Below are 18,372 nucleotides of genomic sequence, written 5' to 3' on the forward strand. Positions count from 1 at the left end.
TCGTCAATAAAAATGCTGTAAGGAGAAACTGGTCCTTGAAAGACGTCTGGTTTGCAAGAAAAAAGAAAAAAACTGTGTTAAACGTGGCTGCAGATGCAAAAAGGTAGACGCGTATGAAACAAACGCGCACTATCGCCAAATTTTGGTCACCCCTCTTCGCACAAATGCAGGTGATATATTTGACGTTTATCTTTCTAACACAAAGTTAAAGACAACATTTGGACGTAATTTATTACACTGGATGCTTTAATTCTTCCATAAAGGACTAAAACACGATCGGGATATTTTAGCAAGGTAATTTAGTTCACGTATGCTTCCTGTGTCTTGAAATAAATTGACGGCTCGCTAAACCTTAAATTTTGTAAAGCCTATATTTGAATAGTGTTCCACGAGAAAACGAACTGTGTCATTGAAGTTCTTACGTCACTCTCCCTACGCAAAAATTGTTTCCTTTTTCAACAATATTGAAATTTCTGCCAATGTAGTCTATTTTTAGAGTATTTTCAATGAATTTACACAATTTGACTTTTATAATAAACGCGCCCACTTTTGACAGATTTTAAGGGGTGTACAAAATGTTGCTTGGCAACTTTTTATCAATTATTTCAAAATCATAAGGTAACTGCTCAAATACCTTCTAAATTTAGATCAAATTTTTAACAACAAAATCTAATCTTTTCGTTGAATCAGACGAATGATTTAGTTAATTTTTTGTGTAGACACCTATTTATTAATGTTTACCAATCTAATAATAATTGCGCTTAATTTTCAATAAAGTGTTAATGTGTTAAAATAACATTTTTTAACTTGAGGTAATTTTATTATTACTAATTGAACCTTCAAAGTCTAAAATTTCATAAAAATCGGTTGGCAAATAACCCAGATATTATGTTTGAAAGTCTTAGCTGAGACACACTGTATAACGCATCATAAATTTAGCCAATTTTGCATAGTGACAATGTATTGATAAGTGAATACATATAGCCTTGATGACGTGGTATAACCACTTTGGTTATTCGATGGCGCCAACAATGTAACAATTGTTTGACGCTTGTTGATAAACATCAGAAAGAAAAAATGTCAATTTTCGTGCAAGTTGATTTGTTATACCGTAGGAGCCAAAAAAAAATGCCATTAAGGATGGCTATGACACAGTCGGTAATGCGCTTGTGCACTGTAAGTTGCAGGGAAAAAATACCTATAATTGTTTATTTAAATAACCCATTTCAGGATTCCACAAATGCATGACGAATTTCTTTATCAAAGACACTGCACTTTCTTTTTTATAGCTAACCTTGATGACATTTTTTTTGCTCTTGCGGTATAATCAAAATGAATACTACTCGAGCAAACGAAAATAATCATTATACGTACAGTCGGTGGACAAATAAAACTGGGACAAAAATGACAATCACATAAGTCAAAATTTACAAATTTGCATCGTTTAATTACGGGTTTATCACAAATAGGTTAACTTTGGTATGACATATTATATAGACACTGACAAATATATTGACAATTGAATGGTCTGATTTACACAGATTAAATTTTAACTGTCCCAGTTTTATTTGACCACCCACCGTACTATCGGTGGACATTAAAACCTGGGACATCCAAAATTTGCTCATTGTATATCAGACTTTTGAACTGTCACTCAAAATAAAAATTGTCAGTATTTAAAATTAACTCCTTGAACGTAAGAGATGCTAGATCAATTGTGTTATTATATAAAATCATTGTCAATGAAGAGAACGTTAAAGAACTGAACTTTAACTTGGTGTTTCTGACAATATGTCATAATTTTTATAACCTTGTTTGTAAAAAGCCAAATTTACCCAATGTATATTTCTGATTTTTGACTTTATACAATTGTGACGTTTGTCCCGGGTTTTTATGTCCACCGATAGTACTTATAATCGTGTCAAAAATAAATAAGGTTTTTCATGTTGTGTGTAACTATAATTTTCAAAAGTAATTTTGAGTGCCTAAGGTTGGTTACTATGAATTAAGAAATTAAGTCCAACTAAATAGGTATACCGCCAGAAACCAAAATTGATTCTGAAACGAAAAAACATCTATCACTTGGCGAGAAATTGAGCCATATGCAACTGTTGCAAGGAATTCGCTGCCTTACGGTTACGATATCTTTTGTTTGTCACCAGAAACCACATAGCCTCCAACCTAACCAAATTTATGGCAACTTAGTAACGAATATCCCTAATTCCTAGGGAGTAATGTATTTTTGACACGATTATACCTCCTCACTCGACGTATTTCTCAAAACACCACTCGAGCTACGCTCTCATGGTGTTTCGCAAAATGCGTGTCGTGACTTGTAAGTATAATCGATTATTTTCTATGGTCTTGTGATATCATATACAGAGTGTCCCCAAAAAAAAAGACGAGTCCATAGCTCCCTTATTTATCGGACGATTTTAATGATCTATACACCAAATTAAATGGTTGTTAATAGACTACAAAACGGCTTAATAAATTCACGTATAGCTCCAAGGGCTTCAAGAATAAACTGTCAAAATATTTTTTTTCAAATGGGATTACATACTTTTTTTTTGTAATTCTGATAGAGATCTTAATTCTGAAAACAACAATGTATCACAAGTATAACTTCACATAAAAAAAATAACACTAACTTTTGAAACAAATGACGAGCACCAAGCGAAAAGCTATCAAAATGCATTGCCTTACAATGTAATAACCAAATTAAGGTAGCTGGAAAAACAAATGACAAATAATAACATGTAGGATTGCGCAGATATGCTGCCAATGTTTAGCGCAAAATGGAACATAGACGACAGTAGCGTTTTTTTACTTTTTTTTTGGTAAATTTTTGGTATTTAAGTGTATACTTGTGATACATTGTTGTTTTCAAAATAAAAATCTCTATCAGAATTACTAAAAAAAAATATGTAATGTCATTTGAAAAAAAATATTTTGACAGTTTACTCTTGAAGCCCATGGGGCTATACTTGAATTTATTAGGCCATTGTGTAGCCTATTAACAACCATTTAATTTGATGTACAGATAATTAAAATCTTCCGATAAATAATGGAGTTATGGACTCGTCTTCTTTTTGGGGACACCCTGTATGATTATTTTCGGTTATAAATATATTTTTTGTTCGACACTGTCAAAATTTGAGAATTTTCTCCAAAACGAAACGTCAAGCTAATTTTGAAGATTTTAAGCAATTTGGAGCCTTTAAGGGGCTCGTCGAACAAAAAAACGTATTCAACCCGTTCGAGTGTAAATTGGGCTCTTTATGGCACTCGTGGGCCTTTAAAACGCATAATTACACAAATTTGCAATAAATAAAGTCTCATCTAAATGTGTTCTTGAACATAATGGTAGTTGGGATTCTTTTGTTTTTATTTTGTTGTTTTGTTCTTTTCAAACCAAATAGTTCTACATAAGTTTTTCTTATGGTTGTCTGATTCAAAGGCGTGACATGCGAAAAACACTAGAGTACCTACCTAAATGAATCACATCAAACCAGTAAAAATCGCCTTTATCACTTTCAAGTAGTGCAGCAATTATGTTATTTTTGTCACAAAATCCGATTAAATCGAAAGATTTGTGTTGAAAGTACTTTTTAATAGCGCAGTCATTGTGACTGAATACTTACTATGAGACCCCAAGACCCTAAAATAGAAAAAAAAATGGGACTACTTTCTTGTTTATTAAAATCCAAATCAAGTCCTTTGTTTTGTAAATTGACAGAAAGAGGAAGGGCTACGTTTCTAGTTATAAGAGAAGCACTAGAAAAGGTTTTTATTTCAGGATATTTTGTTGTATCTATTTGAATTAGTTAATGAATTGTTTTAAAAAGTGACAAATCTCTTTCTTGAACTTGATCAAATTTCATTGTCATTATTATTATTAACGCCTAAAGCAAACGAAACGTCGCACAAGACCCACCACTTTCGACAATGGGAAGTTGTTCACGAGGTTTGCTCTTCAGCGATCCATCATTTTGGCAATATTTTCAAATCAACGTATTCTGAATCTGTTCGAATTGGTCTAAAACTAGATAGATATATACAATAGTTATTTATGCAACAAGTGACTAAAGTAATACTTTTTTAACGAGTTGCATACAAAAATTTTTTGGCGCCCGTAAGTTTAGATAACAATTTTTTCGACACTCAAAATTTGAAAATTTTCTCCTGTGTGAACCCGTGGACGCTTTTAAATTGGCCCACTCATGCCAAAAAAATTCCAATCTACATACGAACTCGTTAAAAACACTACTAATTATGAATGAAAAATTTTATAATTGCGTTAAAAAATGACACACTACGGCACTTTTTTAACGCAAAATGCGTGCAAAAATGAACCGCTGGCACTTTTTTTAACGCTTCTTGACCGATTCAAAAATCGCATATTTTATGAATGCAAACGAATGAAAAAACTTGCACTTTTTTTGACGGACGTTAAAAAAATAATAATATGCAACTCGTGACTTTGACATTTCTCAATAACTTATCTATTTTAAAACTATGCTCTCCTCTCGTTTACTACAATATTTGGCAACGTGTATCTATTAACCTACCCTATGTCCCAAGAGGGAATAATGGCATTTACTACTAACTACTACTACTACTACTACTACTACTACTACTACTACTACTACTAAATATACTATATATATTTCTATATCGATAGAACTAGGTAAATTGGCAGTAACTGTAGTTTCATCTGGATGTTTCTTCTTCTGCTGTCTACTTTAACATTACATATTATTAGAGTTGTTTTTGTTTTAATTTTGTTGTTTATATTCTTTTCAGACCAAATAGTTCTAGTTAAGACAACCTTATCGTTATCGCAAATGCAAAAAATCTCTGTACTACTGTACTACATGTTATTATCAATTACTTAATGCAAGCATTAAGTTATTTATGTTACAAAATACGATTAAGTGAAGAAGTTTGTTTTGAAAGTAATTTGGCGCAATCATTTTCGGTCGAGTTTAGTAAAACACCAATATTTGAGACCGCTTTCGGCTGAATAGCTAGGACTGTCGATTATTCTTACATATCTGTATTACGTGTTGCCTATCTTATTTCAGCGTTAATGTTAAAAGCAATAAGAAGGTTATCAACGGTTTTTATCACTGCTTCATGTTGCTCAGGTAAATAGAATACTACATATGCAAACAATTGAAGGTTATTTCAATCTGATATAAATAAAGCGATACATCAACAAATTCAAATGAATCTTATCTAAATAAAATCAAACGCAGAACACATTTGTGATTTAATGAAAGCGTTTTTAATTCCCCATCTGAATCATACGCTCCTCCTGTAACAATTTAAATCAAACAATCGCTCAAAATGTTGTCGAGACGTTGTTGTCGGTGTTGTCGACTCCGTTAAGAAACAAGAGCAAAACGAACATCACCAAGCGATTCAAATTAAATTTGTAACGTTTTATAGCCGCACACATGTCTATAAATAATTTTCCGGTACAATGAGAGCTGGAGCTTTGATCTTGATCTTCGCTTTGACCGCTGCTGTTGCTGAACTATTTTCAGTGGAGTTGGAGTATCGGTTGCTCAACGTGTCTACCGAAAGCGATAACATGAAAACATCTCACAGTTCTCAAGTTCTCAGTACAATTACCCAGAGCGATAGACGTCCACTAGTGAGATCTTTTGTGTTTTTAAATTGTATCACAAATAATCGTTCTTTTCACACAAAAAATAATTCTTATGCTCTCTTAGTGTCGAGATGGTGTCATAATTGTCATGTTTGTCTTGCAGCAAGTTAAGACAATGATTTGGGAATCACCCGGTATACTTATTAAGCAGACATTAATTGCACCAGATATGAACCTACTTGTTAGATATAAATCTGTATGATTTATTTACGTTGGCGATTAATAAATAATTTAATTAAGAGAATTCAATTTCCCGACAAGATACTTAAACCGATAAGGATCTAATTAATTTAGCTGCTGATACAACCGTGCCGTATAAAAGGCGAAAGAAATTTTTTTCAGCTAGTAGTGACCTTTCCAAACTGGTGTACTGACAGGTATATCTATTACTGCTGTTCAGATTTATTAACGTGAAGCCCACATATTTAAATTTGTTTTGTAATTTCTTTTGTCCGACAGTTATTTATCTTCTCTGGGCAACTAAAGTCGTTTAAGTGGGCCAAAACGTGTGAAAACCGAAAAGCAATCACTTTCCAGCAGCAATGAACGCCCCCGTCTTGATCTTCGTTTTCGCCCTGGTCGTGGCCACGGTTTACGCCAAATACTATCAACCCAACATCTTCGCCCAACAGTCGGATGCTGACGCTCACACCGGTGCAGACATCTACGAGGTCCTGGGCGATTTCTTCGCTCGTCTGAGCGCCGCGAATTCGGGACAGATTCGTTAATAAATAATCACGGAGATGTCTTCGGTGTCCACCCACACCAGGAAGTAATGGTTTGGTCATTGAAGAGAAATAAATTCCATCCCTGTCGTTTCGATTAAGCGCATTGATTTATTTTCCCCAACATTTATAATCCTCGGTGTCCAGCAACGGACAATCCCATAAGCGATACCTTTAACCTCTAGCGGTGTAAATGTCAGTTACGAATTTAAAAGAATAAGAGTCCATGTAAGGTTGCTAACGGGTATTCCACCACACCCACTCGGACCAAACTCCAGTTCGGTTTTGCCCAAAAGGTCAGCGACTAATAAAATGCGTCCGGGGTCGTCGGTAGCCCAGGTTGGAAAATCGTCAACAGGAGTTGCCGAAGCGCGGCGAATTAATCAACGACGTCGGTGTACCCGTTGTGGGGACTAGAATTCGCCGGTGAATCACCGGGGTCTAATTGGTGGGTTGACGTAACAATCGAGGACATCCTCGGAACAGCATGGGAACGATGTCAATCTGATTTTTATTGAAACGACAAAAGACGTTTATCCACAATCACTATATTATAAGGTCATAATTCAATTGCTTGGCAACCTTTAATGTGGTCTATAAAACTTTAGTGTTTTGTAAGTCATAAAATAGTCATAATAGTAGTTTATTTAACGAGTTCGTGTGTAAATTGGGCTTTTTTTGGCATGAGTGGGCCAGTTTAAAACGCGAGTGAAACGAGCGTTTTAAGGTCCGCGAGTACCAAAAAAGCCCAATTTACACAAGAACGAGTTGAATACAACGCTTTTTTGTTCAACGAGCTCCTTAAAAGCTCGAAATCGCTTAAAATCTTTAAAATTAGCTTGACGTTTCGTTTTGCCAATATATTTTTATTTTTCCAAACATGTTTATTTTTTAAGGAACGAAAATTTGTTTTTTTTTAATCGCAAACGAATTCTCCAAAATTTGTGTTTGTTTCCGGAAATGGGGTAGCGTAGAGTAGAATATTTAGTGACTCAGGAACTGTAGAACAAAAAAGTGGAAGTGGACAACCATCAATACTAATTTCAGAACCTGGTAAAAGAGTTATACAATAAATAACTATTAAAGACCACCCTCCGAGGTGTAATAAGCGGTCGAACGGGCCCAGATAAAGATCTTGAATTAACCCAGAGCCCCAGTTAGAGGCGGAGTGATATAATCGTCGACTTCGTGCCTGGATCTCCGAGGCGGATGGAGATTTGCGCACGAACGACTGATTTTGACATTTGGGAACAAAAGAGCGGTACCGTTAACGTGCGGCAACAGCTACATCAAGAGTTCTGCCATTTTCTCGGAAGGTAAAAACGACGAGAGGGTAACGAATCTGACGGATTACTCAAGAGACCACGCTGACCCACTTGGCAACGGCGGGATGGAATTGGAGCGATTAAGACCCGGAATGTGGGGCTTCCCGATTGGATGTTTTCGCAGAATTTGCATAAGGTTTCGTGTTTTGCGTTTTTCGATCGATCCAATACAAAGTTGTATATTATGAAGCCTAAAGCAATCTTCAAAAGGGTAAACATTCTTACCTTTCGGACAAGATTTTTTGAATCAGATCTGTATTTCAATTTTTTTCAACAATTTTAAGTTCCATCTTTTTTAAAGCGAAATACCATTACAAGAATAGCACTTTCCGAGATTTTGGTAAATGCTAGAATGGTTTTAGAAAGAGTCTATTCCAAAGAAAATATCCAAATTTTCAAGAAGTACCTTTCTTTGACCAAATTGTTTATGCGAGTTCGTTATTTGTCTTTTCACCTTGCATGTACAGTGTGAACATAAAGTTTGGAACAAAATTCATATTAGCGTTATGTGATGTTTTAATTTAATTTTTTTTTGCATGGGTTTATTTAAAACAGAAGGTTTATTTTAATCGACCAAACAATTTAGAAGATTTACTGCAGCGAATTCGCTCTAAAATGGAACGAAAAGCCCTGACATTATTGAGCGCAGTGTACAAAGTGTCGGCAAGTGCCAAATGGTTGGCTGGGAATAATTTCAACATTTGCGTTAAACTTTATTGTTAACCTTAGATGGTTGTTAAAATTTTTGGTAATTGTTCACTTTAACTACTTCTGGAATTTTCGCGTTTTTTCTGGCTAGACAGTCTCAGGACGTCCTCCTACATCGTTTCCCACCAGTCAAACCTTGTGCAAATGAAAATTTTCCTTACCCTTTAGTTATACTAAGACTTGGCGCGACCTTGACGCGACCTTGAAACACAACAAGAGAGAAAAAAAGGCATTTGTACAAGGTTTGAATGGTGGGATACGATCTAGGAGAACGCCCTGAGGCTGTCTAGCCAGAAAAAACGCGAAAATTCCAGAAGTAGTTAAAGTAAACAATTACCAAATTTTTACATTAAAAATTAAATTAATTTTTTTAAATAAAATTTGCCATTTTCTCAAAAAAAATTGTTATGTAAGGTACCAATTTTTTTCATTCATCGTATAGTTAGTAGGAAGTTATATCAGAAAGAGATGAAAAAAGTGGGGGTTGCCATTTAAAAAAAAATGGTTATGACGTCATTGCGTAAAAACCAATGACGTCATTTAAACAAGTACGTCACAGGATGGCATTTTTCAAAATAAAATCGACCTGTCCCAGCGATTTTCCAAAAAACATCACGTACGCTACTATGAATTTTGTTCCAAACTTTATGTTCATACTGTATATGTTTTTCTTTTTTTTTTCTCTTCTCAAATGAAGACGTTTTATTATTACCTACATATTATTAGTTCAATTGGATCTTCTTTCTGAAAAATCGAAATTATGATTTTTGCTAATTCGATTCAGCTTTTTGAATTTAGCGCCACAAACAATTACATCTCACTACTGTTTGTCGTCGATGGTTGAGTATTTATACCCCTCGCCCTAATGGTACCTTCGTACTCGCTTCGGCGGTACATATACTAAAATTGGAACGATACAGAGAAGATTAGCATGGCCCCTGCGCAAGGATGACACGCAAAATCGTGAAGCGTTCCACATTTTTTGCCACCAAATCAATTAAAAATGACCTCTTTTGCAATTATCTTTCTTCATTTTTTGCGGTACAAGTGACAAACCTTTCCGCTGCTTCGACACAATGGGCAAACATCATTGAACAAAATTAGCACTGATCAGTCGCTGGTACCAGCACCATCAATACGTTTAATGGTTCACATGGTACCGAACGATTCGGAGGCGATGAATCGTGAGAAAGTGACACATCTAAACCTGACACAAATAAATTTCTTATTTACGATCCATGATCTTCGTCTTCGACCCGTTTCTTCATTTTTAACTCGTCACACCGCACGTCACACAAATTGATATAATTTGAATTCCGACCAGGTCAACCTTTTGTCAAAGCCGTGGTCTAAGGTCTAGACAAAAAGAATTACACAATCCATTACCGAGTAATCCAATATATGTAGCCCAGACGGCGCTCCCTTTTCCTATTGATCATTTATTTTCGAACCCGGTAGTGCGTGTTTACCTGGAGTACATGAACTCTGCTCGGACAATAATTAAATTGAATTTGAAACGTGACGTGTCCTAGCGTCCGTGAAAAATCACCGATTGTTGCCGGGAGTGACACCAATTTGTCTTTTCGTACCCGTGTAGGTTAGCATCCTACTTTTTTCTCCTACGATTCTCCATTGGAGATTAACGGTCTTAAACGGCATCTAATTGGGACGTGCGCCTCTAATGTGCACGCTAATTTATTTATTTTGATCGAATACAATGGACGAATAAATAAATGCGTGTCAGTGCTGGAAACGACGGTTCCCGCTTTATCTTTCGGTAACGTCTCAATTTTTTGTGCGCGTTGTGAATCTACTTTTACTTTCCCCTTTGTTCGGAGGTTTTAGATTTTTCGAACGCGATGAAGAAAGTGTCGCCTCTTTGTTTCATCCGGCACGAAAATTTTTGCCACAGATGAGCGCTGGTAGAGTGAGAGGGGGTCCAATCCAAAAACTGCAGTACATACAACAAATTGTACAATAGTAATAAATAATAAAGATTACATATTTTAGATTGTCCAGTTTACATTTTTGGAGACAGTAGAGATCATTAGAATAACTTCTTGATAATATCTATCTTTTCATTATTTAATTGAATTAAATATTCACTTACACACGCTGCACAATTGAAAGTTTTTGTGGCAACAACTAGACATCTTCAGCAACTTGATAAGTTGTAGTTTTCTAAATTATGATATGAAGAAAATGATGTAAAAAATATCTACCTGATTTTTTCATTTGAACACTCGTTACATCAATTCATTTCTTTTGTTTATTTTTATCCAATGAAGTCTATTGGAGTGTCCAAAACACGCTGAAACATTGAAAGTTTTTGTGGCAACAACTAGACATCTTCAGCAACTTGATAAGTTGTAGTTTTCTAAATTATGATATGAAGAAAATGATGTAAAAAATATCTACCTGATTTTTTCATTTGAACACTCGTTACATCAATTCATTTCTTTTGTTTATTTTTATCCAATGAAGTCTATTGGAGTGTCCAAAACACGCTGAAACATTGAAAGTTTTTGTGGCAACAACTAGACATCTTCAGCAACTTGATAAGTTGTAGTTTTCTAAATTATGATATGAAGAAAATGATGTAAAAAATATCTACCTGATTTTTTCATTTGAACACTCGTTACATCAATTCATTTCTTTTGTTTATTTTTATCCAATGAAGTCTATTGGAGTGTCCAAAACACGCTGAAACATTGAAAGTTTTTGTGGCAACAACTAGACATCTTCAGCAACTTGATAAGTTGTAGTTTTCTAAATTATGATATGAAGAAAATGATGTAAAAAATATCTACCTGATTTTTTCATTTGAACACTCGTTACATCAATTTATTTCTTTTGTTTATTTTTATCAAATGAAGTCTAGTAGACACCTTCCAGGACCCACATCGCTCTGAAGAAAGCGCCAAAAACACTTCCACATGTTCTCTTAACATAAAAAATGCCCAGCAATGACCATCTTCGTCGGTCCTCGGTAGGTGTAAACATCAATCACCTGCGGGCGAAAAATCCCATTTTCGTCGGTGGCGGTCTCCCATTTCATAAAGCGCCGCTCGTCGAGCGAAACCCGTAATGAAATGTAAACGGTCGACGTTTCGACATGTGTAGTCGAGCGCAAATCTTGACAAAACAATCGTCTAACATTTCAATACACAAATCAGCTGTCCGAGCTTTCACAGATAACGAAGTCGATGACAAGAATTGTCCGTGACGGAGATGGAATCATCGATCGGCCAGCTACAAGACGCACCCACCAACCGGCGAACATTGTGCATTTTGTCGGACAAAGAGTGTACAAACTATTGATTTGCATATTTTTCGTGTAAAGGACAAGACGTTGTCAATTCTATTTTTAGATCGACTAAAATAAACACTGAACGAAGGTGTTGTCGGTGGTGGCTGAGGTATTACCATTTTGTTGAATGGTAGAATTTTTCGCAAAAAAAATGTGGAACGCTTCACGATTTTGCGTGTCATCCTTGCGCAGGGGCCATGCTAATCTTCTCTGTATCGTTCCAATTTTAGTATATGTACCGCCGAAGCGAGTACAATTGCACATAGAGAGCATGCTGTATATATACTCAACCCCGCACGACAGATGTTAGTGAGATGTAATCGACAAAGGTTGCTTCCACAACTTTAATTTCGTTGTTCGTCTCGCTTTGAAAATCTTAATTTTGGAAAGAGTTGGTCTACAGTTATGTAATTATAAAAAGGAAGTCCTTGACGTCTTATGTAAGAAGAATATGTTTTCAATGAATAATGTATCTGGAAATGAATCGATTACGTGTTTTGAGATTTATATGTGTAACGGTGTTACATGCCCAGTGTTGGATTGTGAAATGCAAAATTGATAATTAACTTAGAGGAAAATGGAGTTAAATATAATTTTCGGTGGTGTTTTGCATTGAATGAGCCCTAATGAAGGCTTTGTTTAAAATGTAAATTGAAACGGTTTCATCTCGGTCACAATTAAATCTGGTTTTTGAGTTACACGAAATAACGGCGAATTTATGCGTTTTATCTAGTATTCACGTAATAATCTGCAAATTTGTGAAAATAATAATAATGAATATTTTTACAATGGTGATGAACCAGACGCAACAAATGGGTCAATTATATATTTTTACAGCTACAGTGGTGGACATGAGAGTGGCAGCAAACGCGCCTTTGAAGTTAAAAAAAACAATTTAAAAAAACAAATCAGACAAAGACTAAATCTTTGGTACAAAAGTGAGTGATCTCAATCGACGGAAAAAGCAAGTTTAATAAAAAAAATCGATTGCTAAGGTGTCCGCCTTACTCTTCTGTTTGTTCCCTATTTAGACAATTATTATACAGGGTGAAAATGAAATGCATCATAATTTGTAAACATTGTCAACCATAGTATCTTCAATAAATGAGTAAACCGAAAATGTGGTTAAACATTTTAAATTAATAAAGTCCAATTTAACTTAATTCCATCCCGAACGAGACGCTTCTGGAAGCTCTAATTACATAATTGAAATATGAATAGCCGCAAAAACACTGTAAAAACAGAAAGTCACAAAACCTTACTATGAGTGAAATGGCCGAAAAACACTCTAATTACACAGAATCGCAAAAACGTGTAAGAATGCTATGAATGAAAACACGGTATTAGCACCCGCGATAACAAAACTTTTTGCACCTTTTTTGCGTTGCACTCGATAACTTTTTAATCTTACTATTCTTCCTAACCTGATATCAGTGGCGTACTCAACTTTTGTGGTTAACCTTTGCATGGTTTGAAGATCCTGATTTAATATTCTGATGTACTTCGATTTTAGTGTGTACAGCATATAATAAGCTTTTACTACAAAATGTAACAACATTTTTTTAACGACAAGTTTCACATATTCTCTTAACTTGATATAGAATAATATTTTTAGAATTTGCGTCTCTAATAGGTCTATTATTGTATTCAATTTGGAGTCGTTTATGGCTGTCTATTAAAACACTCGTGGTTTAATAGATCTCTAAGAAAATTTTTATCAATATTTCAGTGTATTATTGTCATTTACACCAAAAAACTTCCAATATTAATGTTCAAACTCTATTGTTTAACATCTGTTGCAGATGTAGTTGTATCCGTTACCTTGAATGACCAATTAATACAAAATTCCCTAGAATTTGAAAATTTATTTTTTTTATTTTAAAATTAAAACAAGGGTGCTAATTCTAAAAAAATAACATAAAAAGCTCGTTCTATAAGGGCATTGGCGCACTCGTCCCATAGAAAACTCCTCTACGGCTCGTTTTCTACACTTGGGACTCGTGCGCCAAATCAACCCTTATAAAACTCGTTCTTTAATGTACTATTAAAGTACTAGATAAAAAGGAAAAGATTATCAGACCTTCGCTTTAGGAGTTGGCAGCATCGACGTAAATTTAACTGCAGTGACAGACAATTTTTTTTGTGTTTGAGAATTGCTGCAATTAGATTTACCTGCTTTAATTGTTGCCTTTTAGATAAAAATACTTCTGATTTCATAATTACAAAGATTTGATAACTTTGACAGCGATTAATTTCAATTCTATTTCCCCTCAGACACAACTTACGGGTCACAATTTACACTAGAGTTATTCATAAAGATTTTTTTTCGAAAAAAAAAAGACTAAATTAAACCAACTTTGTATGCCCCATGCATGGTTAGTACTTGGAAGTGATGGAATGTGCATATTTTATTACTCTGGAAAAGGTTAAAGCACAAGTCGCACAGCCCCTTCAGGGTCATAAAATAAGCTTCTCATTTGCCAGCTTATTATTGCAAAATTGGAAACATAATAGATCCTTGTACTTCGTGCTCGGAAAGTTTCTCTCTTTCATCTGTTTTTCTGGGATGTGTGGCGTTAACATAAATAATTTAAAAAAATAAATGGAATTTCAAATTATAAACAATAAAAATATCGAAATTAGATAACCCCAATTAAGTAATAATAATAAAACGACTCTGGTTATTTAAGCTGCATAGTTCTAATTAGTTGCGTTGGCAAATTTATACATCAATAAAAATACATTTCTTATCAAAAATTCATTAATTTAATCTGACGTATGTTGCTTGTTTAGTATGATGTAGTATCTTAATTAGTACCATTATCGCAAAATTATAATTTCAAAGAATTTTCTGCACAATATACTTACTGTCATTCAAACTGCAATAACAAATGTCGTTCTTACGCATTCTTGCTTCTGTACTACATACTTTATTTGTTGTTTAATGAGATGTTAACATGTTTCATTCGTTACAGATTCAATTATACAATTAAATATGGCACAAAGATATAGATTTCTCAGTAATTAACAAAGAATTTTTATTTTGCTAAACGTGCACGGGACAGAATGACCCACAATCCTCACAAACTAATTAATCAAGTCACCTTTTTCGTCCGAATGAGCGCGTCCTCTATTTAGCGGTGGTTAATTTACCGGCGAATGTTCCAGAAGAAATCGTTTAAATTTGTAGTTTTAATGACAATTTTCGAAAATTGAAAAGTAAACAACAATACGGTTCAATCAGTGGATGAACTGTTAGCTTTCGGTGGTGAAAATGTTTGATTTGCAACGGTAAGTCGCGCGATCCATTTTTAGGTTATGTGTTCAAAAATGCAAACATTGTTTTGCAATTCTAGAAAAGAAAAAAGCGCAGTGCTGCACCGATGCGGAAGTAGAATCCGTACAAAGAAACTTTTTCCCAATTTTGTTACCAAATCGGGAAAATATCGTAACTATTAATCGTTCTACCTCTGACCTACCCAGGTTGGTGCATTATTTAATTGTTTTGTTTTCAAGAATATTTCTTCCTGGGGTTTAATTTGACTGCAAAAACATCTGGCATTAGATGTGGAACAGACACTGGGGTCAAATCACCCTATTACGGTTTTTACCGTTATTGATTTAATTCGAGTTCATGGTTCACTATAACCTCACATTTTGAATTGTATAGTATAGCTAGAGGGCGCTGCGAACACTCATCAAAATAGTACGTTATCATCAAAGGGAAAATGTATCACCCCATTTGGGTTACTTTCGTTATTGATCTAATTCGATTTTTTAACAGTCCACCATAACCTCACATTTTCAATTCAGTGGTGCGGGCAGGGGGCGCTGCGCGCATCCACCGCAATATGAAAATTTCAGTTAAAAATGTTTGTTTTTAGGCAGCCCAGCGGATCCTTCTCTTACATTTAAAAATACAAAAACTAGAAGTTCCTAATTTGAATCGCGTCGATGCGTCGCCGCACGTTGAATATTTATCGAAGTGAGCAAAGACAAGCATTTGTGCTTTGTCACCAAGACACAAAATGACGTAACGTCCGAATGTAAAAAAATGTAAATTACGTAACGCTTAACATAACCTTTGTCCCAATCGGGTTGGCACCATTGACGAATTCCACAAAACGAAAAAACAAACAGTTTCTTATCGTGCAGCTTGTTGTAGCCGTGTTTGTTTTACATGTCGGGTGAACGTTGCACATCTGACCCACAAATCGTGAAAAATTGAGTCGTCCGCGCATCACTCGACGTGTAAATTTTCTAAATTTCATCTTTCTCAGAGTCGTTCGAGTAAATTGGCGAGTTAACAATTAGCACAGCGGCGTATTCAATTAACATAACAACAAACCTACGAAATCACAATTTCTAATGGCTCATGTGAAAGATAAAACGACAAGACATTGTTGTACGAATGTGGCAATAACAATATTGCCATATTTGTGAAATTGTGGGCGTTTTTTCCTTCCAACTCTTAAATATTTATTTTATTTTCTGTGCACGTCTCGAGACCGATCACGCTGAAACTTTTATGCAACATTAAAAATAGACTCCTTCCTCCGTGTGCATATTTTTCCAGGATATCATTTCCTGCTCGCCGCGGTTTGTTACAGTTTTGAACTTTCATGAATAGTTGATTGCACATCGGTCGGTTTCACCGATAGGATCGTGTGATTTGTCTCGTCCCTTCTTTCTGTAACGCAGACGATTTTCCAAAAATGGATTCGCACGTGGTCGTTTCTCTTTCCAACATATTGTTGTACACATTCGTCGTAAAGTTTTACAAGGATCGAGGCTGTAATCTTGATACACTTTGTCTGTTTCACGGACAAAACCCGTCTGACCTTTGACTTTCCGCATGCAGATTACACGTCCGAGTCAACAATCTGTGCCCGATTTTTGCGGGAAACAAGTCGGGAAAGCTGGGAACGGTGGTGAATTTTTTCCCGAGCGTAAAAGGAAGCGGAGGTACTGCCTGGTGGGTAAACAATGCTGGTCTCCTGGTGTTTGTGTTAAAATTTTATCGGCCTTATTACGGTTCAGTGGTCGATTGTATGTGTGCTTTTACAACATATGTTATTGCAACTTGATACGTCTTCCCATATTTCTTCGGCGGTAAGCGCAGCAGACTGTCGCCTACGAAAGAAACCAGAGCATAAATTCCAAAACGGCGCCGTTTCTTTGTGGAAAAATTTTGGAATTCTTTTGGAAGCCTTTTGTCTTTTTTCCACTCGAATTTTCAAGTTGCCAACACAACTCTTCAGTTGGAACAATGGAAAGTCCAAGAAGTCAAAATTTTTGACACACTGGGACGACTTTACGTTACACTTTTTGCTGAAAGATGTTATGGCTGCGTCGGATGCTTTAATATGATACCTAAAATTGACAATCTCGGCTCGGCTCCCCCGAACTAACTCGAATGAGCCTTTCACCTCGGAGCGTGTGACATGACGCGTGACGGTGAAACTAATTCACTGCCCGGGAATAATATCGTGGTGCGCCTAAAGATGTTTTTCGTTCGACACTGTCAGAATTTGAGAATTTTCTCCTGTGTGAATGGATTTTGATAAATGTCAAAACGAAACGTCAAGCTAATTTTAATGATTTGAAGCGATTTGGAGCCTTTTAGGGGCTCGTCGAACAAAAAAACGTTGTATTCAACTCGTTTGTGTGTAAATTGGGCCTTTTTTGGCACTCGTGGGCCTTTAAAAAGCTCGTTTCACTCGCGTTGTAAAATGGCCCACTCGTGCCAAAAAAGACCCAATTTACGCACGAACTCATTAAATAAACTACTACATATGTATTTCATTTCAAAAATAAAATTTTTGAAAATGTTTCCAAAATTCAATTCAAAAAATTTCAAAAACTTCTGGTTTGTGATTATGGATACAGTTATGCGCACTTTTCACTGGCAATAAATTTTCGTCTACCGTTAGAGGAAAAGCAAACACTCCGAAGTTCTTCCACCTTTGCCTCTATTTATTCGCGTACGACAATTATTGTTTGATTTATAACATTGTAAGTTTTCGTTCGATAATGCTAAAAGGTTTCTCCCAAATACTGCCGGGTCGTCTGCGAAAAAAAATCTACAAACACTCAGATTACCATTGACCAGACCTCCTACACGCTTGACCTCTCCAAAATCACAGCGCTGTGTGAAAACCTGACAATATGTATTCAATTGTTATTGCCTTTTACAGTTTGTGTAATGACTAACGCATTATTTATAAACACTAGTACAAGGAGAAAAATTTATTGCTGGTCCTGCAAAATTTTGCTGCAGTAAAATGGAAGGTTTTAAGATATCTGCGTCTGTGTACGGTATATCCGGGCGGCCTTAAATTAATCCATTTTGTTTGTTTTGACAGGTTGTGCGCAAATTCCGTAAATATCTTCCTGCAGCATGCGAATAAAATGAACTGAAATAACGCCAGACGATTATTCTTTCCCATCATCAATTCCTTAGACTAATTAATTTCTGTAAAAATTAACGACAGGTTAATTAACTTCCTGGAACTGAAACGTCCAACAGCGAAAAAGGAAAAGTCCAGTTTGATTCGTTGTTCCAACTGTTTTACTGTTACTTTCCAAATACCGAGATTTTATGCGTAAATAAGCACGAATTATTTG

At 35.5% G+C, this 18,372-nt stretch overlaps 2 protein-coding genes, 1 long non-coding RNA gene and 2 other non-coding genes across 7 annotated transcripts in view; 4 read left to right on the forward strand and 1 right to left on the reverse strand.

Annotated features, from left to right (window-relative positions):
- The window catches only part of LOC138136240 (cyclic GMP-AMP synthase-like receptor), a 200,949-nt gene that overhangs the window by 76,690 nt on the left and 105,887 nt on the right, over positions 1–18,372 (forward strand). The window lies entirely within an intron of this gene.
- Positions 1–18,372, forward strand: part of LOC138136209 (puratrophin-1-like) — a 215,879-nt gene that overhangs the window by 72,465 nt on the left and 125,042 nt on the right. The window lies entirely within an intron of this gene.
- Positions 5,750–6,503, forward strand: LOC138123899 (uncharacterized). Its single transcript, XR_011156942.1, has 2 exons — positions 5,750–6,054; positions 6,137–6,503. It is a non-coding gene; the product is annotated as an uncharacterized lncRNA (long non-coding RNA).
- Positions 9,312–9,418, forward strand: LOC138122488 (U6 spliceosomal RNA). Its single transcript, XR_011156525.1, has one exon. It is a non-coding gene; the product is annotated as a U6 spliceosomal RNA (small nuclear RNA).
- LOC138122489 (U6 spliceosomal RNA) lies at positions 11,893–11,999 on the reverse strand. Its single transcript, XR_011156526.1, has one exon. It is a non-coding gene; the product is annotated as a U6 spliceosomal RNA (small nuclear RNA).

Source organism: Tenebrio molitor, chromosome 1, assembly GCF_963966145.1.
Source record: "Tenebrio molitor chromosome 1, icTenMoli1.1, whole genome shotgun sequence".
In the NCBI taxonomy this organism is placed as follows: domain Eukaryota; kingdom Metazoa; phylum Arthropoda; class Insecta; order Coleoptera; family Tenebrionidae; genus Tenebrio; species Tenebrio molitor.